Source organism: Desmodus rotundus, chromosome 7 (genome assembly GCF_022682495.2).
Source record: "Desmodus rotundus isolate HL8 chromosome 7, HLdesRot8A.1, whole genome shotgun sequence".
In the NCBI taxonomy this organism is placed as follows: domain Eukaryota; kingdom Metazoa; phylum Chordata; class Mammalia; order Chiroptera; family Phyllostomidae; genus Desmodus; species Desmodus rotundus.
Genome location: NC_071393.1, coordinates 36,962,591 through 36,990,053, shown reverse-complemented (window position 1 = coordinate 36,990,053; position 27,463 = coordinate 36,962,591). Strand labels below are relative to the sequence as shown.

General features: G+C 40.5%; 1 protein-coding gene across 1 annotated transcript in view; it reads left to right on the top strand.

The window, feature by feature from the left end:
- The window catches only part of ARIH1 (ariadne RBR E3 ubiquitin protein ligase 1), a 130,386-nt gene that overhangs the window by 33,022 nt on the left and 69,901 nt on the right, over positions 1-27,463 (top strand). The window lies entirely within an intron of this gene.

The window sequence follows — 27,463 nt, the reverse complement described above, 5'->3', positions numbered from 1 at the left end:
GAAGTCCTACAATATGGAATTAAAGAAGAAACCACATCGAAACGCGATGTGGTAGGAGGGACAGAGACATGGAACAGGCTGGTCTCACACCCATGTGTGGTAGATAAAAATTGGGGGAAATATCTAAGGAGCCAAGGATCCCAGCCTCATACCAGATCTTCCCAGCCCAGGGATCCAGTGCCAGGAAGAGAAGTCACCATAACGTACGGCTGTAAAAACCAGCAGTAATTGAGTCTATGGAAGATAGAAAGTGCTGGATTCCCTTGCAGTTCCTCTTAAAGGCCCCATGCACAGACTTACTGAGACTCACTTTCTCTGAGCTCCAGCATGGGGGCAGCAGATTGAAAGGCATCAGAAACAAATGGGAAAGAACTTAATTGTCCAGCATCAGGGTGAGAGCTGGAAGGCAGCTTTCTCCCAGACAAAGTGCTGGTAGAGGCTGCGGTTCCTTTCCTAAGCCCTTTCCCTACAGAGCCAGCAGATTGGCGTCATATCTGAGACTCCATCAACCAGGCTCACATTGTTTGCCCTACTTTGGTGATCCCCTGGGGCCCTACCCCACCCAGCACTCAGGCCCATACAAGCTGTTTCCAGTGACTTTTCCATACAAATGGCTTTTCTTGGCTCATGCTAGATTTTCCTAAATTCTCTCCAACAAGCAGCATCTGGCCTCAGTGTGCCACTTGCCTATTGTTAAGTGGCCCCAGGCCTGGCACTAGCAGCAGCTGGTCTTGGTTCACAGCTTGGCCTTGCCAAGGCATCTCCAAGCCCAGCACAAGTAGCAGCCACCTGCAGATAGCTTTATAGTTTATGCCATGTGACCCCAGACAGAACACAGGTGGTGGCTGACCTTGGATGTCTGAACAGCATTCAAGGCTCAACTACAACAGGAAGGTGTACACAGCCCACACAGTTGGCACACCTCGAGTACCCAGCTTGGGTGATAGGGGAGGCTGTGCCATTGGACCCTGCGGGACACCTATTACATTAGGCCACACTACCAAGACATGGAGTCAAACCAGCTCTACCTAATACATAGAAACAAACACAGGGAGGCTGCCAACATGAGGAGACAAAAGAAACATGGGCCAAATGAAAGAACAGAACAAAACTCCAGAAAAAGAACTAAACAAATGGAAACAAGCAAGCTACCAGATGTAGAGTTCAAATTATGGTTATAAAGATGCTCAGTGAACCTAAGTGAGAACTTTAACAGCATTAAAAAAGGGCATGGAAAGCATAAAAAAGAATCAGTCAGAAATGATATGTTGTGGGAAGCTTGGTTCTTCTCGCTGATGCAGTACAGAATTAAAGATCAGCAAACTGATTAGTGCACAGGCAGAGTTTATTAGTAATATGTTCTCAGGGAAGAGAACAGGCCCAGCGGAGGTCGGTGAGAGTGGCAGCTTAGGTGCTTGGTCCCTTTGTCCTGAGGACTTACATATATAATTTGCAAGGTAGAGTGAGGGAGTTAGATATCAGTTTGGTGGGAAAATGTGGTCCATACTCCTAAGCATAGGTATGGGTAGAAGTCTGTTAACTCAGATCCTTATCTTGCTCCAGACTACCTCTTGTCATCTGTTTTAAAAACAGATATGTGGCAGGAGGCACTTAATCAGTTATCTGTGAGCTTTTCCTCTAAGCACTATGGACCCTCTCACATCCCTCCTCCTCCTCCTACATTTTCTAGCATCTACCTAACATTTTCCCCCCTCAAGCATTAGGAACCCAAATCTTTGGGGACTGTGGAGCAACTACTGCTCTGGCTACTTCCTCCTGTAAAGGGATGTTGAGACTTCTTTGGGTTCCATCTGTTGGAGGAGGAGGCGGAGGACAGTGTCCATCCATCGGTCCATGATAGGTGTCTGGAGCCTGCGGTTCCTGGAGACATAGTTGTTCATGATGGTCATTTGTGGCTTTATAGCCTCTATTCTAGAAGAGATAAATTTAGTTAGTTGATTATCATTGGTCCAATAGTAATAATACTAACAGGACTAGTAATGGGGCTCCAAATGGAAGAAGTAAAGACATGAACCATGAATTTGAATCCCAGAAAGATGTTGAAGTTTTGTGGTTTTTTAAAGATTTTATTTATTTAGTTTTAGAGGGGAAGGGAGAGAAAAAGAAACATCAATGTGTGGTTGCCTCTCACACACCTCCTACTGGGGACTTGGCCTGCAACCCAGACATGTGCCCTGACTGGGAATCAAACCAGCAACCCCTTGCTTCGCAGGCTGGCCCCCAATCCACTGAGCCACACCAGCCAGGGTGGATGTTGAAGTTTTGATGCTAGACATGGATTCAAGGATGTTTCACATGTTTTGCTGGACTTGTACTGATTTGTTAACATAAAAGCAACGCTGTTTCTTAAGGGGTAGGCATGTAAGGAGGTCTACTGTCCTTCAGTTTTGGAGGGTAACACTAGCTAATGAGTCCAATTTTTCTTGGACCGTTGCAAGTATTTTCCCTGTTCTAGTTAATGTTTTGTGTGATAGGCATTGGTGGATTCCTAAAGAAGCACCCACTACTGCTGTTGCCATGGCAGAGAGAATAGCAATGAGTGATATTAGAGGAACAAGAGAACTGGTCCTTTTGAAAAGATGTCCTTGTTGGGAACGGGAGGGTGGCGTTTTTCCCTGCTATGGAGATGTCAGGAAGAATATACCGATTTCTTTCCATTGCAGAGGGAGGGTCCACTATACCTGGGATCCACAAAAATACATTCCTGTTCAGGGGGGTATTTCTGCCACCAAAGCAGTATCTGCATGTTTAACTGGCTGACTTTGTGCTGAGATATATCTGCCCATAGACTGGTTGTTTAGTTTTTGGGTATTTAGTACCTTGTACTGCCAGTGAGGCTGTAAGCAGGGGGTCTGTTGTAGGATTGTGGGACCTTGTGCTGTTTTTCAATTCAGTTAAGATAAAGTGCCTCTTTAGTCCAAAATGTATGGCAGCTTAAGAGCTGCAGTAAAGAGTGATACCGTAATCCCTTTCTCGTGGGAGGAATTCATTAACTTGATAGTACCATGGCAGGAAGCTGTTTTTGGTAAGCTTTTGTTTAGAGGCCGGCTAGGAATAGTCAGCTTTTGAAAACAGGTATGTATGAAATTTGTTTTGTCCTCTGGGTTAGGAATTCCTCCAGAGATACAGGGTATTGCAGTGAGGAAAATTCTGCAAGTAATTATTTGGGGTTAGAAAATTCTGTTGGCAGTGGCTATTAGCAGGCCTTCCTACACATGTGCCCTTTGGAGTGTTACTAACAATGCAGAGGCAGGTTAGTTGACCTGAAGATGGTTTATTCTGTGAGAATAGAGCCCCCTCTAAGGGAGTGTTGAATGCTAGTGGAAGAAGTCTTGGGTAACAGTTTGGCAAGGTTTTGAGTAGGTATGTTGCCCCATGGGCTAGAATGTAGAGTCTTTTCATCCAGGGTCACAGAGACATTTCCCCACTGTTCCGGCACTAATGGCTGAACATGGTGCCAACTACGGGTGGAAAGTCAAAGCCAACAAAAATTTAAAGATTGGGCAATGTGATTGGTTAATTCATAGTCAGTTTCAGGCAGAGACCTAGTGTATTCTAAAAGGTGTAAGTCGTAGGCTACTTACCAGACTCAAGTAGTTCTCCAAAAACTACTGTCTCTCTCTGTGACCCTGGATGAAAAGGAACGTGAGGTCCTCCACCAGTTCACAGGAAGGAGTAGGTTGCATTCTCCTGCTGTTTTGAAAGTCCTAAAAGTTTAGTTAATTTCTTCCATGAATGTCTCTAGAGTGATGTATCCAGCTGGAGATGCCAGGGACCTTGATGGCTGTTGGAGAAGACATAAGAACAGAGAGGGGTCCTTTCCACAAGGGTCGTAGATGAGAACTAGGGGAACCGTTCTTCCAACTTTTATTAAAACATGGGCTTCTGGGGGATAGAAAGGGGCAATTGCATCCTGACTAGGTTTTTGATGTAGGCCAAATTCCCTAGGGGTGACCTGAAACAGCCTCTGTCTTTGCATAGGCTTCTACGGAGGAAGTACCTAGCAAGAGGAAGTGTCTAACAAGAGTTCTGAATATAGAAAAGGTCAGCCATCTAGTGTCTGAAAGGGACTGAATGTCAAGCAGGCTTTGGGGACCACCCTGGTCTGGAGCAAAGCAATTGGCAAGGCTTCTTTCCAGTTAAGACAGGAAAGTTTGTAGTCTATTTCCAGGGCCTTGGAAATTGTTTGGCCTATGGTGGAAGTAAAGACTACCCTTTGACCGCTTTGAGGTGAAGAGGGTAATCCCAACTGTAGGAATAATTTTGTGTAGAAGCTTTTCAGCTACTTCCTGGGCCCTCTGAGTTCAGGTTGGAAAAAGTGTCTATCCACTCCAGCTGGTAAAGGTGTCTACAGAGACTAATAGGTACTTGTGTCTTTGTCAAGGGGGCATTTGGGTGAAATCCATTTGTAAGCACCCCCTGGGTGAGATCCTTTACATTGGGGAGGCTGGGCCAGCGATAGATTAATTAGCTTCCTGGGGTTATTAAGAAGGCAGGTGGGACAGGAGGACACTACTTGATTGATGGTCTTGGATAGACCCTTTCCCTGAAATACCCTGTTTAATAAGTGTGGTTAGAGATTCCCCTCCCAAGTGAGTCAGTTTGTGGAAGGATTAATGATTTTCTGTTGCATATTTTCGGGGGGGGGTTAAAATAGTTCCTCTGCTAAGACATCCTGAAAGAAGTAAAGGATGGAGTGAGTAGGGATGCCTCAGGAATGAGAGCTCCTATAGTAATTGGGCTACTGGGGGTTTTTGTGTCCCTAAAGGGCTGCTTGTCTGGCAGGGTTGTTTTCTGGGTGGTTAACCTTGGCAACCTTAGAATCCCCTTTTGATGTCCCTTACAATGAATGACTGATATTTGCTGAGGCCTCTGAAGAGCCTTGAGGAGGTCTTAAGATTTGGGGCCTGTATTTGATAAGGCTGTTTTTAGTGGTGAAGAAGCCCCTTTTCTTCCAGATTGCTCTGTGAGCATGTAGGACTAGGAAAGCATATTTAGAATTATGTAAAAATATTTGCCTTTTTTTCCCCTCTGCTAATGTAAGTGCTCGGATGAGAGCTATTGATTCTAGTAATGGAGCCAAGGAATTGGTAGGTAGTGCTCATGCCTCTTCCATCTGGTGTATCGAAACTACTGCATACCCTGCCTTCCCTTTCCCTCTAGGACAGAACTGCCATCTGTGAACCAGATAACATCTGGATTGTCTCTAGGCCCGTCAGAGAGGTCGGGGCGAGGGTTAAAGGAGATGCATAGAAATTCAGAGCAGGAATGGAATGAATGACAAGTCCTCCACTAAACTGGGAAGAAGGGTAGCAGGATTTAAGGTCCCACAGTCAAAAATAGTAACATCAGGGTTTTCTAAAAGTAGGGTCTGGTAGATCAAAAGTTGATTATCAGAAAGTCAGTAGGGACCCTTAGTTTGTAGGAGTCCTGGGATCCGATGTCTAGTATATGGCTCCATTGGAGCCCCAAGAGTCAGTTTAAAGGCTTCTTTTAAAAGAAGCCTTTTAGCTCAAAAACAGGATGGCCACCTGCAGGCTGTGATGCCTAGCCTCTTACATATGTAGGCCATGTTGAGGAGTCCTAGGGCTGGGGCCTGAGCAAGTAGAGTCTTAAGTTAATGGAAAGCTTTTTGTTGATTTTGCCGGCGTCTTCCCAGCCTTTGAGGCTATCTTGAAAGGGTTGTGCAATGAGGCCGTAATTAGGTATCCCGATTCTGCTATACCCATTTAGGCCAAGAAAGACCTTCCGTTGTTTTCAGGTGCTAGGTTCAGGGAGCTGAGTGATGGCCTGGAATCTGTCTGGGGAAACACCCCGTTTCCCAGCAGTAAGGACCAAGCCCAATAATGTACTTACTTCTTGTTTGACTAGCTGAGGCTTAGACTAGGAAACCTTATGTCCCCATGTAGCCAAGAAATTTAATATCTGAATAGTATGCGAGACAGATAGTTTCTGATTTGGGGAACAAGCAAGTAAATCATCTACATATTGAAGCAGTGTCCCATCTTTTCGCTGTAAGTAAAGTCCTCAGCCAGTGCCTGACCTAATAAATGGGGGCTGTCTCTGAATCCCTGCAGTAGGACAGTCCAAGTTAGTTGTTGGGACCACCCTTCAGAGAATGTCCATTCAAAGACAAAAAGAAATTGGGACTTTATGTCCAGTGGGATGCAAAAGAATGCATCCTTTAGATCTAACACAGTAAATCGCGCAGAACCCACAGGAATTGTCCCCAAAAGGGTGTATGGATTGGGGACAACAGGATGCAGCAGAACTACTGCTTCATTAATAAGCTCAAATCTTGGACTAGTCTACAGGAGTTGTCCTTTTTCCTGACTGCTAATACAGGGGTGTTACAGGGGGAACTAGTGGGTTTAAGAAGCCCATGAGAAAGGAACTTAGAAATTATAGGCTGAAGCCCAGCCCTTGCCTCAGGCCTAAGGGGGTACTTCTTCTAGTAGGGAAATCTTTTGAGGGATCTTTAAGACTAATGAGAACTGGGGTGTAGCGTTTTGAGCCCAGCCAGAAACCCTAGTGTCCCAGACCATTGGGTTATTTTGACTCTCCCATGTAGGGGTGAGAGTATTTCAGATGATCTTTAGTTTGTGTAACTAACATTTGCAGGGGTGGTCTTAGGACAGGATTTTCCCCTGTCCCAAAAAATTTCCTTAGGACAGGAACTATTTTGGTTCCTAACAATTGGAGAAGATCTTTACCGAGGAGAGGAGTTGAGCAAGAAAGGAATGAATGAAATAATATCCATCCCAGAGACAGCCCAAGGAGGAGTGAAATTCTTAGTGTTGGCTTTCCTGCCAAACCCAGGACAGTGCAAGTCTGGGAGGAAAGGGGTCTGGAGAAGGCAATAACGACAGTAGGTGGTCCCATTATCCAGTAAAAAAGTTATTGTCCTACCTGCCACATCCATGCGTCCCCTAGGCTCCAGTCCAGTAATGGTGACTTCTTGGGGTGGGGCTGACTGGGGAGGGCAGCTTCAGTCCTGAGTTACCATCTGCAAGGCATTTGCAGCCTCAGGCCCAGGTGCCCTTTGGCTGAAGGAACAGAGGGCTGCCCAATGGCCTGCAGTCCTGCATTTTGTAGCAGGGGTGTTTGAGGAGGCTTATTAGGACACTCCTTCGCCCAGGGCCCTCCCTTTCAGCACACGTGACAAATAGTGTCTTTTGGAGCAAACTGCAGGGCCTGCAGGATGTGACTGTTAATGTCCTACAAGTGCCACTAAAACTTGGTCATGCTAGTCTCCTTCTGTTTCTCCTCCTCCTGAACCCAGGTCTTCCTTTCCTGGTCGCAGTTGTAAAAGACTGCATTGTGGTCAGCATTTCATCCAAGGAAATCCCAGGTCCTTTGAGAAGCTCTTGTAACTTTCTCCTAATATCAGAAGCAGAAATTGGGTTAAAAATTTGTACTTTGATATTATTGTCCCTTTTAAGACTCTAGGTCTAGATGAATATGTTTAATGAGAGCTTCCCTCATCCTTTTCAAGGAGGTAATAGGATTTTCATCCAGACCTTGGCTAATGGCAGACACCTTAGAATAATTAATGGCCTTTTGGTGGCCTGCCTTGAGTCCTGCCTTAATACAGGGTAAGAACTGGTTCTTTTCCCACTTTTGGGAATTGCTACTTCTAGTAATCCTATTCAGGGTCCATGGGTGGGACTGCTGTTTCTCCTGTAAGGTATTTGTTGTCAGACAGATGTAAATTGTCAGCAGATTTTCTGGCCTCTTTAATTCCTTTTTCCCTCTCAATGTCTGACAAAATTTGTCCCAGAACTACCATCACATCTTTCAAGAGCAGTTCATATGCTAAAGTAAGGTGCTGGAAAGTATCTGTGTATTTGTCTGGGTTGTCCAAATAGTTCCTAAGGTCAGTTTTGATTTGCCTGAGCTCAACAAGGAAGAAGGGTTTGTTGTATTAGTTGGGGGCTGAATTCTCGTGCTGTTTCTATCAGGGGCAAGAGCTTAGTTGTCAGAGCAGTTTTAGGATCAGGAGAAGCAGGGGCCATAGGTTGTGCTGCTGATCGCAGGTATGGGGATAGTGAAGAAGGCAGGGAAAGGGCCTTCTCTGGAGCCTCTGGGGCTGGGATGGGTTCAGTGAACATTTGGGGATCAGTAAGCATTCCATTAGTAGGGCTAACTTTACACTTTTCACATAAATCTCTATGGTCCCTCAAATAGATAAATGCTTGTGCCTAAGGAGTCTCTGACCATTTTCCAAGATGTTTACAAAAGAGGCTGAGTTGTAGAATTGTGTTATAGTTTAGGGTCTCATTAAGGGACCAAACCTCCCCGTCCCCCAGTTGGTATTGGGGCCAAGCTGTGTTAAAAAAGAAGATTAGTTGGCTTTTGTTTAAATTTTGAGGATCAAACTGTGACCAATTACAAAGGATATATCTCAAGGGGGTACCGGTAGGAATGGGCTCTTGATTCCCCATCTAGAATAGGGAAAAACATCATAAGATTAGGGAGTCCAGTGCTCTGGGGTCTAATCTGCTAGTTCTGGCATCCCAGAAACACTGAGCACTGGGGTGAGGGGAGTTGCCCTGGGAGGCTTGGTAGTGGCAAGACTCCCTGAACCCCCACAAGACAGTGGCAAGCCTGTCCCATTCCTTTTCTGGATTTCTGGGGGTTGAAAAAGTCTTGGTAGTTTCAGTGCTGTTTGGGGTGCAGAAAAAGGCTTGGCCAGGGCTAGGAAATTATAGAGGGTTGATGGGCTCATGCACTCCCTTTGTTCCTCCACCTCCTGGTCTGATGGTATTAGCATTATCCCCTGCTAGGCAATAGTGATCAAAAAGAGCACCCAGCTTGAAAACAAACACAGTAATTACTCTGTAGCAGGATAGACACAGGGGTGGTAGAGATATAAACAGAGTAGCCAGAAAAGGAAGGTCAAAGTGTTATGAGTGTGTAAATTTGAACAAAAAGGCACAGTTAAAAGAAAGAGGCCTGAAAAGGCTGAGAATCTCTGATGAAGGTTAAATGCTTGCCTTCTCTTCTTAAGAACTAAACCTGATTTAAACTTATTTCTCCCTTGGGCATGTTTAGAGGCAGAAAAGACTATGAAGAATTCGTGTAGTGGGTTCAAATGTACTGCTTGTGAGTGAGGCTCCCAAAGACTGTTACCCCTTTGGTTATTCCCAACACTCTACGTGTTCTCGGTGTCTGGCTGATTTAGACAGCCAGGGAGGATCAGAGTGCTGGATGACAACCCCTTATTTTACACGTCCCCAGGCAAGCCAGATTTATATTGCACCCCTATGAAGTCCCCGCATGTCTTAGGGATTGACCCCAGACATCCATGTGAGGCCCCCAGTCATATAGGGACACCCGAGAACTTGGACCAGAGAGCGGAAATGCCTCTTAGGTCTTTGAATCTTGGGTGAAACCTGAGCACTCATTTTACATTTTATTTTTCTTTTCAGCCTCCAAACACAGGCCTAGTATGTTTGAATACCCCTCCTTCATCTCTTTTATCCTGAAGGTGAGAAAGGCAAAGTTGCTGGTGAGGCTGTACTCACTGTGTTCCAAATGGCTGGAGACAAAGGGTACAATCTGAGTCACGGCGCAGAAATGGTGTGGGAGGCTCAGTTCTTCTTGCAGGAACAATACAGGATTAAAGATCAGGTGATGGAGGAGTAGGTAAACACAACTCACCTCCTAGAAAAACCACAGCAAATATTACAACTACACTACAAGACAACTATCACCCAGAACTGTCAGAAAATTGAGCTGTATGGAAGGCCAGCAACCAAGGAATTAAAGAAGTCACATTCATTCCGATGGGTAGGAGGGATGGAGACATGGAGATGCAGATGGGCCAGTCCCACACCCATGTTTGGTGGGTAAAAAGTGGGTGGGATATCTCAGGAGTGAGGGATTCTAGAACTACACCAGACCATCCAGCCCAGGGTTTCAGTGCCAAGAAGATAAGCCCCCATAACTTCTGTCTGTAAAAACCCGTAGGGTTGGGGTGGTCAGAGGAACTGCAGGCTTCTCAGGCATCTCCTCTTAAAGGGCCCTCAGTGGACTTAAAACTTACTCAGACTCCTCCCCAGCACTGGGGCAGCCGCTGGAAGGGCTCCAGTAGCATATAGAAAGAAAGTGAAGTGTCTGGCATCAGGGCAAGTGGTAGGGACAGCTTCCTGGACAAAACTCTAGAGGCCATACAGTGATTATTGTTCCTTTTCTGAGCCCACCCCCACACAAAGCCCAGAGTGGTAGCACCATATCTGAGACTCCATCACCCTGGTTCCATGGTTGTTCCACCCTGGTGATTACTTAAGGCTCCTCTCCATCCAACTTACAGGTGCACTTTTAACATTGGGGCATGCTACTAAGACACAGACAGAGTAGCTCTACCTAATTCACAGAAACAACCACTGAGAGGCTGTCAAAATGAGGAGACAAAGAAACATGGCCCAAATGAAAGAACAGAACAAAACTCCAGAAAAAGAACTACATAAAGTGGAGATAAACAATCTTACCAGATATGGAGTTGAAAACACAGGTTATTAGAATCTTCAAGGAACTCATTGGGTACTTCAACATAAAAAAGACCCAGGCAGAAACGAAGGTTACACTAAGTGAAATAAAGAAAAATGTAAATGGAATCAACAGTGTAGGGGATGAAGGCAAGAATCAAATCAATTATCTGGAACATAAGTTAGGAAAAGGCATTTGGTCAGAACAGCAAGAAGAAAAAAGAATAAAAAACAATGAGAATGGTGTATGGATAATCTGGGACAACTTCAAACATATCAACATTCGAATCATAGGGGTGCCAGAAGGAGAAGAGAAGAGCAAGGAATTGAAAAGTTATTTGATAAAATATTGAAAGAAAACTTAACTAATTTGGTGAAGGAAAAAGACATACAAGTCCAGGAGGAAGCACAGAGTCCCAAACAAGATTTCAAAGAGGTCCACACCAAGACACAACATAATTAAAATGCCGAAGGTTGAAGACAAAGAGAGACTCTTAAAAGCAGCAAGAGCAAAGCAGTTAGTTGCCTACAAGGGTGCCCCCTTAAGACTGTCTGCTGACTTCTCAAAAGAAACTTTGCAGGCTAGAAGGGATTGGCAAGAAATATTCAAAGTGATGAAGAGCAAGCCATACAACTAACATTACTGTACCCAGCAAAGCTATCATTTAGAATCGAAGGAAAGGTAAAGAGCTTCCCTAACAAGAAAAAGCTAAAGGAGTTCATGACCACCAAACCAGCATTATATGAAATATTAAAGGGTCTTGGAGAACCAAGATGGCAGCGTAGGTAGACACACTGCGCCTCCTCGCACAACCAGAACTGACAGAGAATCGAACAGCAAGGGGGACCAACACCAAGGAAATAGAAAATATCCAGACTGGTAGGAGGGGCGGAGACGGGCACCGGGGTGGAGAGGACTCGCGTGGCTGTGGCGGGACCGAGACTGGTGGAGTGTGGGACAAATGGCACAGGCAGTCCGAGCACTAGCAGACCCTGTGGCCCCACATTTGCACAGATAAACCGAGAGGGCCGGACTCAGAGTGGCGGAGAATGGGGCAGGCAGAGCAGTGGGTAGCACCCCGCGGCACCACATTCGCCCACAAATATTAAAGGGTCTTAAGACAAGAAAAAAAATAATAACAATAAAATGGTAACAAGTATACATCTATCAGCAATTGAATCTAAAAAACAAAACAAATAAGCAGAACAGAAACAGAATTATAGAGAACATTGATGGCTACCAGATGGGAGGGGGGTGGTCTGGATGGAGGAAGAAGGTGAAGGGATTAAGAAGTACAAATAGGGTCCTGGCTGGTGTGGCTCAGTGTGTTGAGCGCCGGCCTGTGAACCAAAGGGTTCTTGGTTTGATTCCCAGTCAGGGCACGTGCCTGGGTTGCAGGCCAGGTCCCGGCAGGGCAGGGTGGTGTGCAAGAGGCAACCACACATTGATGTTTTCCTCCCTCTCTTTCTCTCTCCCTTCCTCTTTCTCTAAAAATAAGTAAATAAAATTTAAAAAAGAGAAGAAGTGCGAATACATAGTTATAGAATAGTCATGGGGGAATAAGGACAGCATAGGAAATAGAGTAGCTAAGGAACACGTACATACATGAGCCATGGACAGTGGTGTGGGGCTCGCCTGAGGGAGTAGGGTGGCTGGGTGGAGGGGGGCAAAGGGGGACAACTGTAATAGCATAATCAAAATATAATTTTTAAAAAATCTTAGAGTTTGGAAATGAAACATTTTACAGGGATTGTAACCAATTCAGAATGCCATTTCATGTAGCCTATGCTTCTCACTCAAACGTGAACATGGATTCAAATCACCTCAGGACCTTGATGGCAGAAGTGAAGATTCAGTGGATTTGTGCAGGGACCTAGGATTTTGAAGTGTAACAGACTCACTTGTGATTTTATGGACCTTGCTAATTTGATTAGTATACTGTTTATAGTAAATTATTATAGAAGTAATGTTTTAAATTTCTATTCATATATTTATTATGTAGAAAAAGAGAAACACGTCTTTTTATTCCACACCCAATCCAGTCCCTAGGGATAATTCTCAACAAGTTCTACATCCTTCTAAACTTTGGTTTTTTTGCACATTCTATATATCATAGATACTTACTTCTAAAAATGTTTTACACATAAGTGGAATACTGTACACTGCTTGGTAGCTTGCTTTTTTTTCTTAACTAAGTCATATCTCATACATATCTTTCCATGATAGTGCCTACAGATCAATTTTCTTCTTGGTTTTTTAATTACTGCATAATACAGGGCACCTCAGAGATACTCTTCTGTTAAGCAGACCACCACAATGAATATTGCAGTAAAGGAAGTCAAATGAATTTTTGTTTTCCTGGAGCATATAAAAGTTATATGAGGTGGAACCCGCCCCTTCCCCCAAAAATCCAGAATTATCTTCTGGATCCCTTGTAGTACAGGCTTCAGGCTTCCCTTGCTAGGTGAGTTTTCTTGGAACCCATCTGTATCAGTGTACCAGCTGGCATTGTTGTGAGAGGCTGCATTTGGCTTCAGTGAAATTTTTTTGAAGACTCTTCCAACACATTTTCTCATTTTATGATTGGTGATTTATGAGTGTACCTGTCCACATTGTGAGCTGAGTATTCAGCAGTTTTTGACCAAAAATGGCATGACCTCTATGCCCCACCCTCCCTAATCACCAGATCTCTCCCTAAGCAACTTTCTTTTTGTTTGTTTCCCTGGATGAGGAAAGACCTCAAAGGGAAGCATTTTGCCAATGTGGACGAGATGAAATAAAAAACAGCAGAAACACTAAAAGGCATCAAAATCAATGAGTTTGAAAACTGTTTTGAGCAGTGGAAAAAAAAACATCTTGATAGGTACATTGCATCAAATGGAGAGTATTTTGAATGTGACTGAAGTTTAAACATGTAAGAATATACAATTTTTAATAAATGAATTCTGCTATTTTTTAGTCGCCTTTTGTACCATGCTATAATCCATTAAGTATGCAATAGCATGTGTCTAAAAAACACAAAGTACATACCTTAATTAAAAAATACTTTGTAGCTACTATAGACCCCTCTCCCCACTATCCCCTCTCCACTCCCCTCTGGCTATTGTTACATTGTTCTTAATTTCAATGTCTCTGGTTATATTTTGTTTGCTTTTTTCTGTTGTTGATTATGTCAACAATAGATAGGAGCTACTATGAAAGACACAAGGGCAAAATCAAGGGGGAGGGTAGGGGTGGGGGAGGGAGGTGGGATGGCTGGGGTGGGGTGGAGGGATGGGGAGAGAAAATGCAGACAATTGTAACTGAATAAAAAAAATAAAAAATTTAAAAAAATACTTTGTAGCAAAAATAAAAATACTTTGTAAATAACACTGCAGTGAACATAGGGGTGCTTACATTATTTCAAATCAGTGTTTTGAGTTTCTTGTATATTCCCAGAAGTGGATCACTGGGTCAGAAGGCAGATCCATTTTTAATTTTTTGAGGTACTGCCCTACTGCTTTCCACAGTGGCTGTACCAGTCTGCATTCCCACCAATAGTGCAAAAGGTTCCCCTTTCTCCACATCCTTGCCAGCACTTGTTTTTTTGTTTTTTGTTTGGGTTTGTTTGTGTTTCTTTCTTTTTTTTTTTTAATTTATTGATGACAGCCAGTGTGAGGTAGTTATCTCACTGTGGTTTTAATGTTCATTTTAATGGTCCATAAAATCACAATGATTAGTGATGATTAGTGACATTGAGCATCTTTTCATATGTCAGCGGTCTGTATGTCCTCTTCAGAGAAGTGTCTATTCGTGTCCTTTGCCCATTTTAGTTGGATTGTTTGAAAGCAGCCAAAGTGTCGATTAGTAGATGAGTGGATAAAACAACTATCGGACATTTATTTATACGATGGAATGCTACTTGTGCATAAAAAAGAAGAAAATTTTACCCTTTACGGCAGTAGAGATGGACCTGGAAAAACATTGTGCTAAGTGAAATAAGCCAGTCAGAGAAAGACAAATACCACATGTTTTCACTCATATGTGGAATCTAATGAACAAGCTGAATTTAACAAGCAAAACAGAGACAGACTCATAGAGAGCAGTTTGACAGCTATTATGGGGGGCAGCTAGTGGGTGGAGGGATCTAGCAAAAAGAAAAAAGGACTTAGTTGTGGACAACAGTGTGGTGATTGCAGAGGAGGGCGTAAGGGTGATAAATGGTAATGGAAAAATAATAAATTAAAAAAATACTTTGTTGCTAAAAAATGCTAATCATTATCTAAGCCCTGTGATCCAGTTATAATCTTCGCTGGTGGTGGTTCTTGCCTCAGTGTTGATGGCTGCTATCTGGTCAAGGTGGTAGTTCTTGAAGTTGAGTGGCTGAGGCAGTTGCTTGAAATAAGACAAGACAGTGAAGTTTGCTACATCAATCAGCTTCCTTTCACAAATGATTTCTCTATAGCATGCAGTGCTGTTTGGTGGCATTTTACCCAGAGTAGAACTACTTTCAAAATTGGAGTCAATTCTCTCAAACCTTTATCAACTAAGTTTATGTAATATTCTAAATCCTTTGTTGTCTTCACAGCATTTTCACCAGAAGTAGATTCCCTTTCATGAAACCACTTTGTTTGCTCATCAGTAAGAAGCAACTGCTCATCTGTTCAAGTTTGACCATGAGACTGCAGCAGTTCAGTCACATCTTCAGGCCCCACTTGTAGTTCTCGTTCTCTTGCTGTTTCTGCCACATCTGTAGTTACTTCCTCCACTGAAGTCTTGAACTCCTCAAACTCCTGCTGATGTTGATATTTTGACCTCTTTCTGTGAAACATGAATGTTCTTAACAGCATCTAGCATGGTGAATCCTTTCCAGAACGATATTTGTTTTAAGATTTTACTTATTTTTAGAGAGAGGGGAAGGGAGAGAAAAGGAGAGGAAGAGAAACAAACGCTATTATGTGGTTGCCTCTCGAACGTCCCACCCCCCACAGGGACCTGGCCTGCAACCCAGGTATGTGCCCTGGCTGGGAATTGAACTGGCAACCATTTGCTTTGCAGTTCGGCACTCAGTCCACTGAGCCACACCAGCCAGGGCCCTCCCCAGAAAGCTTTTAATTTAGCACTGTCTGTGACAGCTATAGCCTTACAAAACATATTACCTACAAATAATAAGACTTGAAAGTCAAAATTACTCCTTTATCCATGGGCTACAGAGTAGATGTTGTGTTAGCAAGCATGAAAACAATACATTAATCTCATTGCACATCTCCATCAGAGCTCTTGGGTGACCAGGGCGCTGTCATCAAGCAGTAATGTTTTGAAAGGAATCTTTCTTTTCTGAGTAATAGGTCTCAACAGTGGGCTTAAAATATTCAGCAAACCACGTTATGCTGTCATCCAGCTTTGTTATTCCATTTATAGAGCACAGGCAGAGTAGATTTACTATAATTGAGGGCCTTAGGATTTTTTTTTTTTTTTTTAATGGTAAATGAACACTGACTTCATGAGCTGCATTAGCCCCTAACAGGAGAGTAAGCCTATCCTCTGAAGCCTTAAAGCCAGGCATTGACCTCTCCTTTCTAACTGGGAAACTTAGGTAGAATTGTCCTTTCTAAGTAGGAAAATTTGTCTGGATGGAATCTTCTCATATAAGGCTGTTCTGTTTACATTGAAAATCTGTTAGCCACCATCATTAATTTTCTGAGCTAGGTCTTCTGGATAACTTGCTGCATATTGTACATCACTTTCTGCTTCACGTTGCACTTTTATGTTACAGAGGTGGTTTTGTTTTTCTTAAACTTCACGAACAGTGTCTGCTGCTTCCAGCTTTTCTTCTGCAGAGTCCTCACCTCTCTCAGCCTTCATAGAATTGATGAGAGTTAGGGCCTTTTCTGGATACAGCTTTGGCTTAAGGGAATGTTGTAGCTTCTGTCTAGATCACTGAAACTTTAGTAGCACTTTCTAATTTTCTTTAAGAACTTTTCCTTTACATTTGCAACTTGGCTGTTTAGTACAAAAGTCCTAGCTTTCGGCCTTTCTCAGCTTTTGACATGTCTTCCTCACTAAACTTTATTATTTCTAGCGTTGATTTAAAGTGAAAGACCAGTGACTCTTTCACTTGAATACTTCACTTGGGGTTGAATACTTGCTGCAGAGTTATTAATTGGCTTAATTTTTATTTAAAACAAAATTTTGATGCAGTCATAAAGGAGATCGGTTTTTGTTTTCTTTAATCTTCTCTCGAGGATATGTTTTGTTTTTTTAATTGCTTTTTGGAAAGAGGTAGGGAGAGAGAGAAAAAAATAATGTGAGAGAGAAACATGGATTGGTCGCCTCCCATATGCGCCCCAACTGGGCATCAAACCTGCAACATTTTGTACACAGGGTGACACTGCAACCAGCTGAGCCACCTGACCGGGGCTGGCCCAATTGTAATACTGTTGAGGGAGAAAGCCTGGGCAGGAGGGGCAGAGGGGGAAAGGCCTACTGCTGGAGCAGTCAGTCAGAACACATGCATTTATTAAGTTCACCATCTTATTTGGGAACAGTTCGTGTCATCTCAATTACAGTAGTTGTATCAAAGATCACTGGTCACAGTTCACCTAAACAATAGTAATAATTTAAAAGTTTGAAATACTGTTGAGAATTACCAAAATGTGACATAGAGACACAAAGTGAACAAATACTATTGGGAAAATGGCACCAATCGACTGGCTCGACAGACTTGCCACACACCTTCAGTTTGTAAAAAATGTTGTGTCTGCAAAGCACAGTGAAGCGATGTGCCTGTGTTATACTAGGCTAGGAGTGTAACATAATTTACAGGTAGTCTCGTCCTGGGATAATGTATGTTTTTGCTTTATTCTGTTTCCAGGTAATTTGTGTGTGCAATTTCTTATTCTTATCATCCTACACTTGCATATTTTTGTTGGGTAGATTCTCAGAAGTGGAATCTCTGGGTTTTAAGTCGTGCATTTTAAATTTTGATTAATTCTGCCAAATTTCTCACAAAAGTTTTTATCAAAGATGCCAACTATCTCACATGTTATGGGCCACTTCCCTACACCTTTGTCCATGGATATTTTCAGTTTTTAAGGAGGATGAATACTTCCTTGGTTTTAGGCATTTGTATGAATTTATAAACTGTTCATTTTTGTTGGATTGTCTTTTATAGATACGTGTGTTAGCCTTTTATTGTAGGTGTTGTAAATATTTCTATAGAAAAGTTTTTGTACTTTATGGCTTTTGAGTTTATAGTATTTTTTAAGAATGTATATTACAAAAATAATTAATTTTGGGCCATAAGCACTTCTCTTACAGAGCTCAGGGATTAAACTGGGTAGAGACATAATGTAGTAATGTGAGTCCATTCTTATGTAGGAAAATTGTCAGTTTTTAGATGGAGTCTGTAGCTTATTTAATTCTATTTCAGGTCAAATTCTGATATGAATAAAAAGCTAGGCTTTGGAGGCTTTTCTCTTTATGTTAATTGGGGTTTTAAAAAATCCTCCTCTCCTGTAGTCTGATAGGCTTGGAGTATGTCCTGCACACCAGTTTTTTAAAAGCTTCTACAAATGATTTTAATGTGCTACCAAAGTTAAGAACTACTTGATCAAAGGGTAGAGTATTAATATGCCATCTGTCTCAGCTGGGACAGTTGGCATATTCAGACACACTTTTTAAAAAAATGTATAATCTTTTACTATATTTTTTCCATTACCATTTAGTCACCTTATACACCCCTCTGGCAATCACCACCCCGTTGTCTATGTCCATGAGTCTTTTTTCTTTTTTGTTTTAAAGATATTATTTATTTATTTTTAGAGAGGAGAAGGAAGGGAGAAACAGAGGGAGAGAAACATCAGTGTGCGATTGCCTCTTACATGCCCCCTGCCTGGAACCTGGCCTGCAATCCAGGCATGTGCCCTAGACTGGAAATCAAACCAGTGACCCTTTCATTCGCACCCCAGCACTCAGTCCACTGAGCCACACCAACCAGGTCTTTTTTGCTCATTCCCTCCATCCCCTAACCTCCCATGACCCCTACTAGCTGTCATCTGTTCTCTGTGAGTCTGTCTCTGTTTTGCTTGTTAGTTCAGTTTGTTCATTGGATTCCACATATGAGTGAAATCATACGGTATTTGTCTTTTTTCTGGCTAGTTTATTTCATTTAGCATAATGTTTTCCAGGTCCTTCCATACTGTTGCAAGGGTAAAATTTTCTTTTTTTACGGCGGAGTAGAATTCCATTGTGTAAATGTCCCATAGTTGTTTTATCCACTCATCTACTGATGGATACGTGGTCTGCTTCCATATCTTGGTGATTGTAAATAACACTGCAGTGAACATAGGGGTGCTTGTGTTCTTTTGAATTAGTGTTTTGGGTTCCTTCAGATATATTCCCAGAAGTGGGATTGCTGGGACAAAAGGCAGGTCCATTCTTAATTTTTTGAAGTATCTCCATACTGCTTTCCACAGTGGCTGTACCAATATGCTTTCCCACCAACAGTGCAAAAGGGTTCCCCTTTCTCCATATCTTCGCCAGCACTTGGCTGTTTGTGGATTTATTGATGATAGCTATTCTGACCATTGTAAGGTGGTATCTCATTGTGGTTTTAATTTGCATTTCTCTGATGATTAGTGATGTTGAGCATCTTTTCATAAGTCTATTGGTCTTCCGTATGTCCTCTTCAGAGAAGTGCCTATTCATATCCTTTGCCCGTTTTTTAATTGGGTTGTTTGTGTTATTGATGTTGAGTTTTGTAAGTACTTTATAAACTTTGGATATTAACCTCTTATCAGATGTATGAGCACAAATGTTCTGCCTTTCTGTGGGTTGTTTTTTAATTTTGTTGATGATATCCTTTGTTGTGCAAAAGCTTTTTAGTTTGATGAAGTGTCATTTGTTTATTTTTTCTTTTGTTTCTTTTGCCTGAGGAGATACATCCTATAAAAAACTTCTACAAGCACTGTCTGATATTTTGCTATCTATATCTTCTGCTACGAAGTCTCTGATCCATTTTGAATCTATTCTTGTGTGTGGTGTAAGAAGGTGGTGTTTCATTTTTATGCATGTATCTGTCCAATTTTCCTACCACTGTTTATTGAATAAACTATCTTTAGCCCAGTGTATGTGCCTATTTCCTCTGTCCAATATTAATTGAGTATAAAGGTGTTGGTTTCTTTCTGGGCTCTCTATTCTGTTCCATTGATTTGTGTTTCTGTTTGTATGCCAGTAGTATGCTGTTTTGATTACTACGACATTATAGTATAGTTTGATGTTAGGTAGCATGATTCCTCCAACTTTGGTCTTCTTTTTCAGGATTGCTGTTGCTTGCGGGGCCTTTTGTGGCTCCATATAAATTTTTGAAATATTTGTTCTAGTTCTGTGAAATACATCATTGGAATCTTGATAGGAATTGAGTTGAATCTGTAGATTGCTTTGAGTAGTATGGACATTTTAATGATGTTAATTCGCCATAACCTTGAACATAGTATGTGCTTCCACTTATTTGTGTCTTCTTCAGTTTCTTTCTTCAGTGTCTTATCATTATCTGAGTACTGGTCTTTTACATCATTGGTTAGGTTTGTTCCTAGGTATTTTATTCTCTTTGAAGCTATTATGAATGAGATTGTTTTCTTGATCTTCCTTTCTGTTAGTTCATTATTGGCATAAAAAAATGCAGCTGATTTCTGAATATTAATTTTGTGTCCTGCTTCTTTACTGAATTCATTTATCAGTTCTAGTAGTTTCTTGGTGGAATCTTTAAGGTTCTTTATGTAGTGTCATGTCATCTGCAAATAAAGACAGTTTTACTTCTTCCTTTCCATTTTGGATGCCTTTTATTTCTTCTTGTCTGATTGCTGTGGCTAGGACTTCCCGTATACTATGTCGAACAGGAGAGGTGCAAGTGGACATCCCTGTCTTGTTCTGTATGTTAAGGGGAATGCTTGTAGTTTTTACCTGTTGAGTATATGTGGGCACTGGGTTCGTCATATGTGGCCTTTACTATGTTCAGGTATGTTCCCTCTATTCCAGCTTTGCTGAGAGTTTTTATCATAAGTCAGTGCTGGATTTTATCAAAAGGTTTTCTTGCATCTATTGATATAATCATGTGCCCTTTAGCCTTCATTTTGTTTATGTGCTGAATCCCATTTACTGATTTGCGAATATTGTGCCATCCTTGCATTCCTGGACTAAATCTCACTGGACGGTTATACATTGCTGTAATTGGTTTACTAATCAGTTTGATACATTGCTGTAATCAGTTTATTATATTTCGTTGAGGATTTTAGTATGTATGTTCATCAAGGATATTGATTTATAATTTTCTTTCCTCGTAGGGCCTTTTATCGGGTTTTGGAATTAGGATAATGCTTGTAAAATGAGTTTGGGAGCCTTCCCTCCTCTTGAATTTTATGAAATAGTTTGAGGAGAGGTATTAATTCTTTTTGGAATATTTGGTAAAATTCACTTGTGAAGTCATCTGGTCCAGGACTTTTGTTTGTTGGGAGTTTTTTCATTACTTCTTCAATTTCTTTGATCTGTCTATTCAGTTTCTCTGATTCTTCCTGATTTAGTCTTGAAAGATTGTATATATCTAGGAATTTATCCATTTTGTCCAGGTTTTCCTGCTTGTTGGCATATAAGTGTTCATAATATTTTCTTACAATCCTTTGTATTTATTTGTTGTTGGTTGTTATTTCTCCTCTTTCATTTCTGATTTTATTTATTTGGGTCCTTTCCCTTTTTTTCTTGATGAGTCTGGTTTAAAGGTTTGTTAATCTTGTTTGTCTTTTGAACGAACCAACTCTTGGATTCATTGATCTTTTGTATTGTGTTTTTTAGACTCTATTTCATTTATTTCTGCTTTGATCTTTATTATTTCCTTCGTTATACTCATGGGGCTTTGTGGTTTGTTCCTTTTCAAGTTCATTTCGGTGTAAAGTTAGATTGTTTATTTGAGCTTTTCCTTGCTTTTTGAGATAAGCCTTTAATGCTATGAATTTCCTCCTGAGGATTGCTTTCTTGGTGTTCCACAGATTTTGGATTGTTTTCTCGGTGTTCCACAGATTTTGGATTGTTGTGTCCTCATTTTCATTTGTTTCATCCTCATTTGTTTCAAGGTATCTTTTGATTTCTTAATCTTACTTGTTGACCCATTCATTGTAATAATATGTTATTTAGCTTCCATGTCTTTTTGTGTTTTTCAGTGTTGTTCCTGAGATTGATTTCTAATTTCCTAGCATTGGTCAGAGGAGATGCTTGATAGGATTTCAGTCTTATTAAATTTATTGAGACTTGTTTTGTGTCCTAGCATGTGGTCTATCCTAGAAAACGTTCCATGTGCACTTGAAAACTATGTATATTCTGCAGCATTTGGGTGAAATGCTCTGAAGATATCCATAAAGTCCATTTGATGTAGTATCAGACCCACTTTTTAAAAAATTCAGAAGCAGCCCTGGCTGGTGTGGCTCAGTGGATTGAGTGCCATCCTGCAAACCAAAAGGTCTCTGGTTTGATTCCCAGTCAAGGCTCATGCCTGGGTTGTGGTCTGGGTCCCCATTTGGGGGCTTGTGAGAGGATTGATGTACCTACCTCTTGCACATCTATTTTTCTCTCCCTCTCTTTCTCTCTCCCTTCCCCCTCTCTAAAATTAAATAAATAAAACTTTTTAAAAATTTTCAGAACCAGAACTTTCAAAGCAAACACTGCTTCTATAATAGTAGAATGTTATATTCTTCATATTATTAAAATATCATATTCCTAAAAATTAAAAAATTATACTTCTATATTCATATGGGGTTTCACATATATATATATTTTACTTTCAGAGCCCCCATAAGTATGAGGACTATAGGTTAAAAACTTTGGTTGGAAAAGACAGACACCCATGTTCTAACCTAAACATTTCAATCAAAATTGCTGGTGGCGGAGTACTGGTATTTTTAGAGTTCCTCAGGAGATTCTAAGATGTAGCCAGAATGAGGAACCATTGTTTTAGAGCTTGTAACTAGAGAAGGTTTGAAATTACAGATTTTTTGTTGTCCTAAAAGTTAAAATGCAGTGCTGCTAGTATTAGTTTTCCAATTATAGTTAATTTTGCTCATTAACTGTTTTTGCTTGGATTGTTTATAGCTTAAAAAAAAGAGGAATACCAATAAAACAGGATGAAGAGGTTTATTTTTCAACCAAGGTTATGGGTATGATTGGGCTTTCCACTAAACTAATTATAAATTTTGGTGGCAAACACAGGTGGATTTCTCTCCTTTCACGAGGCACCAACCTAGTGCAGTTAAATCAATCTTTTGAGGTGGTGCTACAGCATACATTTTTATAAACTTCCGCTAGTATCCAGATCCTATTTCATTATTATTATTTTTTTTTTTGGAGTGAGGGGAAGGGAGGGACAAAGAGAGGGAGAGAGACATCCCTGTGCGGTGTACCAGAGATACGTCCATCAGTCACTTCTTGCAGGCCCCCACTTGGGGACCCAGTCTGCACCTCAGGCTTGTGCAGTGTCTGCACGTACAGAAGACTGGCAAGCTGCCTTTCCATTTGCAGGCCCGCAGGCCCGCACTCAGTCCACTGAGCCATACCAGTCAGGGCTTATCATCCTTTTCAACATCTACAGGATCCGTACTGATAACTTCCTCCTTTCATTTATGATATTGGTCATTTGTATTTTTCTTTTTTACCTTGATTACTCTTTGCTAGAGTTCTATTGATTTCAGTACTGGCTTTGGTTGTATTGATTTTCTCTTGTCTTTCTGTTTTCAGTTTCTTTGACTTCTCTTTATTATTTTTCTTCTGCTTGCTCTAGTTTTCATTTGCCCCTTTGAAAATGCATTTGTAACTTTTTAAAAAACATAACCACTTAATGCAATAAATTTCCCCCTAACAATGATAGCTACACCCTCCAAATTTTGATGTGTTGGATTATTTTCTGCAGTTCAAGATGTTTTGTAATTCCCTTCAATACTTCCTCCTTGATCCCCTTGGGTTATCGGAAGATGATTTAATTTCCAAATAGTCTGTCTTCTTGTTCATTGGATTACTAAGAGAGTAGTGTTGGAATCTCCAAGCATAATTATGGGTTTCTCTATTGTTCTTTCATTTCTATCAGTTTTTGATTCATTTATTAGGCTTTGTTGTTAGGTGCATACATTTAAGATTATATTTTCTTGGTGAATTGACCTTTTTAATCTCTATATATTATTACATTGTATAATGGGTTCTTGTGGACAACATAGTTTTGCCATTTGGAAAAACACTAAGCTATCTTTGTCTTTATTCAGAAGCAGTTCGTTTCATTTTTTTAATGAGTTATAATCGACAAATTTCAGGTGTACAACATAATGATTCAACATTTATATATCAATGTCTTTTAAATTTTTTTACTATTTACGTTTTAGTTTAATTATTGATGTAGCTGGATTTAGACCTTCTATTATTTCTCTCTGTTTCTCCTTTCCTATCTTCTTTTGGGGTGAAATATTTTAAATATTCCACTTCTTATATCTATTGGCTTTTTAAACCCTATCTTTTGGTCTTTTTAGTGATTGCTCTCGGGGTTATAATAAAATATTTGACTTCACATTCTACTTAAAGTTAGTATTTTACCATTCCAGGTTAGTATTTGCCACTCCTATACTTACAACTATATAGATGATTTTTCTCCCAGTCCCTTTGTATGTGTCACATGTGTTACAGGTATACACATTTAACCCTCTCCTCACCATGACATGTTACAATTTTTGGTTTCAGCAGTTTTATGTATGTTTTCAAGAACTTGAGAGGAATAGTATATAATATTTACCTATTTAACTCTTTTGCTGTTGCTTCTCCTTTCCTGAAGATCTAAGTTTCCCTCTGGTATCATTTCTGTTCTACCTAAAGAACTTCTTTTAGCATTTCCTTAGAGCAGGTCTGCTGGCAGTGAGCTCTCCTAGTTCTCTTTTGTCTGGGGATATCTTTGTCTTCATTCCTGAACTGTGCTTACACTGAATATAGAATTCTATGCTGGCAAAACCCTAAGAAACTTTTCTTGAAATAAATTTTTTCTGTTGTTAGGATTGGATAATTTCTGTTGACTCCTTTTTGCTATTGAACCCATCCAGTGAACTTGTGTGTTTTTTAGTTCTAAATTTTTAAAAAAATTTTTTCCTTCCCTAAGAAATTTTAAAATTCATTTTAAGGTTTTCACTCTTACATAATACATCATGTTTTTAATAACTGCTTTAAAAATCTTTGATAATTCTAATGTCTGGGTCATCTAGGGGTCAACAACTATCGTCCTCTCCCTTGAGAATTGATGGAAGTTTTAGTTCTTGCTGTGTCTGATAATTTTGGATTCTGTCTTGGACATTTTGAATATTATGTTTTAAGATTCTCCATCCTGTTAAAATCCGTTTGAGAATGGTGATGATTTTTTATTGTTTTAGTAAACAAGCCAACCCTATGAGGTTATAAGTTCATGTTATTTCTCACTTTATAGAAGCAGTGGTTCCTTTATCTGTTCAGTTTTCAAAGCCTTTGCTATGTTGACTTTGCCCCTTCCATTCCCATTTAGGTTGTCTAGGACCTGGGCAGTGAATTATATTATAGTTCTGTTCTGAAAGCCTCTCTTGTACTTCTTTGGCTGTGATTGACTCATGCACAGTTTACAAGTGAGCCCAGAACTTGGTTCACATACAGAATTAGGGCTCTACTTCACCAGCTCTTTCTCAGTGATTTCCCTGTACTCTGGCTCCAAGAGGCCCTTTTCTTCATTCTTAGAGCTAGAAGCATGGAGTTCTCTCAGTTTTAGTTTCCTGCCTATGGTCATATCTTTAGGTGAAGAGGCAAGAAAAAAAAAAAGAAAAGAATAGGGGACTTCTTCACATTCTTCTTTTCACAACAGGGAGGCTCTTCCTGATTATTGTGAACATTGTTTTTTCTCTTGTGGTTTTCAGTGGTCACTCTGCAGCAGGGTAGGTTCATGGCTGGGGCTGGCAGGGAGAAACGAGAGTAAGAAAAAAACAAAACAAAACAAACTATCCTCTAGGAACTTTTTGCCTCAGTCCTCTGGCCAGAAAGATACATTGCTCTTAGTTTTTGCTAATCATGCCTGCTACAATTTCCCTGTTTAGCCCACCCTTGGGTCAAAGCCAGGAAATACAGGAGAAGGAAAAAAACCCAGGATAACCATTAGTACTTTATTGGTTGTTATTCAGTTCTCTCCCTAATCTGCTTGCTGTTATTCAATTTTCAGAGTACTTTGTTAGTTGTATTTTGTCTAGAGTTTTAGTTACTGTCAGTGGAGGAGAGAGACAGTTGGCCAGGATCAGAAGTCAGGTTGTTTTGTTTTTTAAATAAGTCAACATTATTGATGTTTAATTTTTATATGATTAAATGTATGCATTTTAAGTGTATAAATGAATTTTGATAAATGTTTTCCCTAATCTAATTAATCATCACATTCAGAAAGTAGAACATTTTCAGTCCCTCAGAAGCTTCCTGTACCTCTTAGCATTTTGCCATTTCCTTCTCACCCTGCCCGGAATCACCCTTTGATGGAGAATGTAAAGGATATTTAGACATATGACTAGTCGTTAAATAAGATATTTAATATTCCTTTAGGTTCTACTACGTGGAATAATTGAAGGGAATATTAGATCCAGAGTGCCCTAGGTTAGATGTCACAACTATTTCACTTAATTAGTTGAATGGTACTGGGAAATTTTTGTAATCTTTTGAAGCCTAGTCATAATTTCTTCATATTTAAAAATGGGAGGTAAGTATACCTTACTGAGTGTTTTGAGAATTAAATGAGTTGTATAAAGTATCTTGTATAGGGCTTAGCATATAGTAGATGCTCAATATACATTATTCTCCCATAATCTTTCCATATACATAATGCACATAAATGACCAGCTGCACTGAAATAGTGACCCAAATATATTTAATTAGTATTGTGAGGTATTCCCTGCTCCATAGCTCAGAGCCCTGACAGAATATATTTTGTCATTTTCGTGCCACTGTGGTTTAGAAAAATTTTTTTCAGTAACATTCTGTTGGGAAAACTTTTGAGCATGTACCTGCAATATAGTGTGTACATTATTAAGCAAACACATTTTTTTAAGGATAAGCTAAAAATAGGAAAGATGACCACTGATCTGATTTTATAAATTCCTTTGGTGCTGGGGAGGCCCTGCGCCAAACCTAATAAATATATGGGGGTGGAACTTAGGAATCTGTGTTTTAACAGAATTTTCCATAGTAATTTCCACCTGGATGGGATCAGTATTTGATACTGGAACTCAAACAAAAAAGCACCAGCAACATAAAGTTGGAGAAAGCATTTACCTTCCTCTTCCCATATTTCTCTTTGTAAGTTGAGACTTAATTCCTGAAACATTTTTTCCACCAGGAACTCTTGTCTGGTAGCACAGAATATAATGTATTGGGTGCCACAGAATTAGTCACACAATTCCAGTGAATACTACTGGACTTAATTCTGCCAATTGATAGGATTATTGCCCTTATTTTACATATGACTAAATCAAAATAAATAACTTTATTTAAATAATAGGCAAATCCTATTGTGAAAACCTGTTACCAAACTCTTGAGAGGTTTTCTTTTTAAAAATAAACTGTCGAATCACATTTCTAAGAAAAAGTTGGGTGCATGACAATGTCTATGTATTCTATACAAATAAACACATAATTGAGGATCAGTTGATACATTTCTTTTCACATATTAAATAACTCTTACAGATTGGTGGTGTCTATCTGGAGTGCTCTGTTAAAGGAGGATTCTTTTTTTTCAAATCCTCACCTGAGGTTATGCTTATTGATTTTGAGAGGGTGGGGTAAAGGGAGAGAGAGACTGACAGGCAGACATCAATTGGTTGCTTCCCATACACGCATGCCCTGATCGGGAACCAGATGCCCAAACTAGGCATGTTCCCTGACCAGGAATCAAACCCAC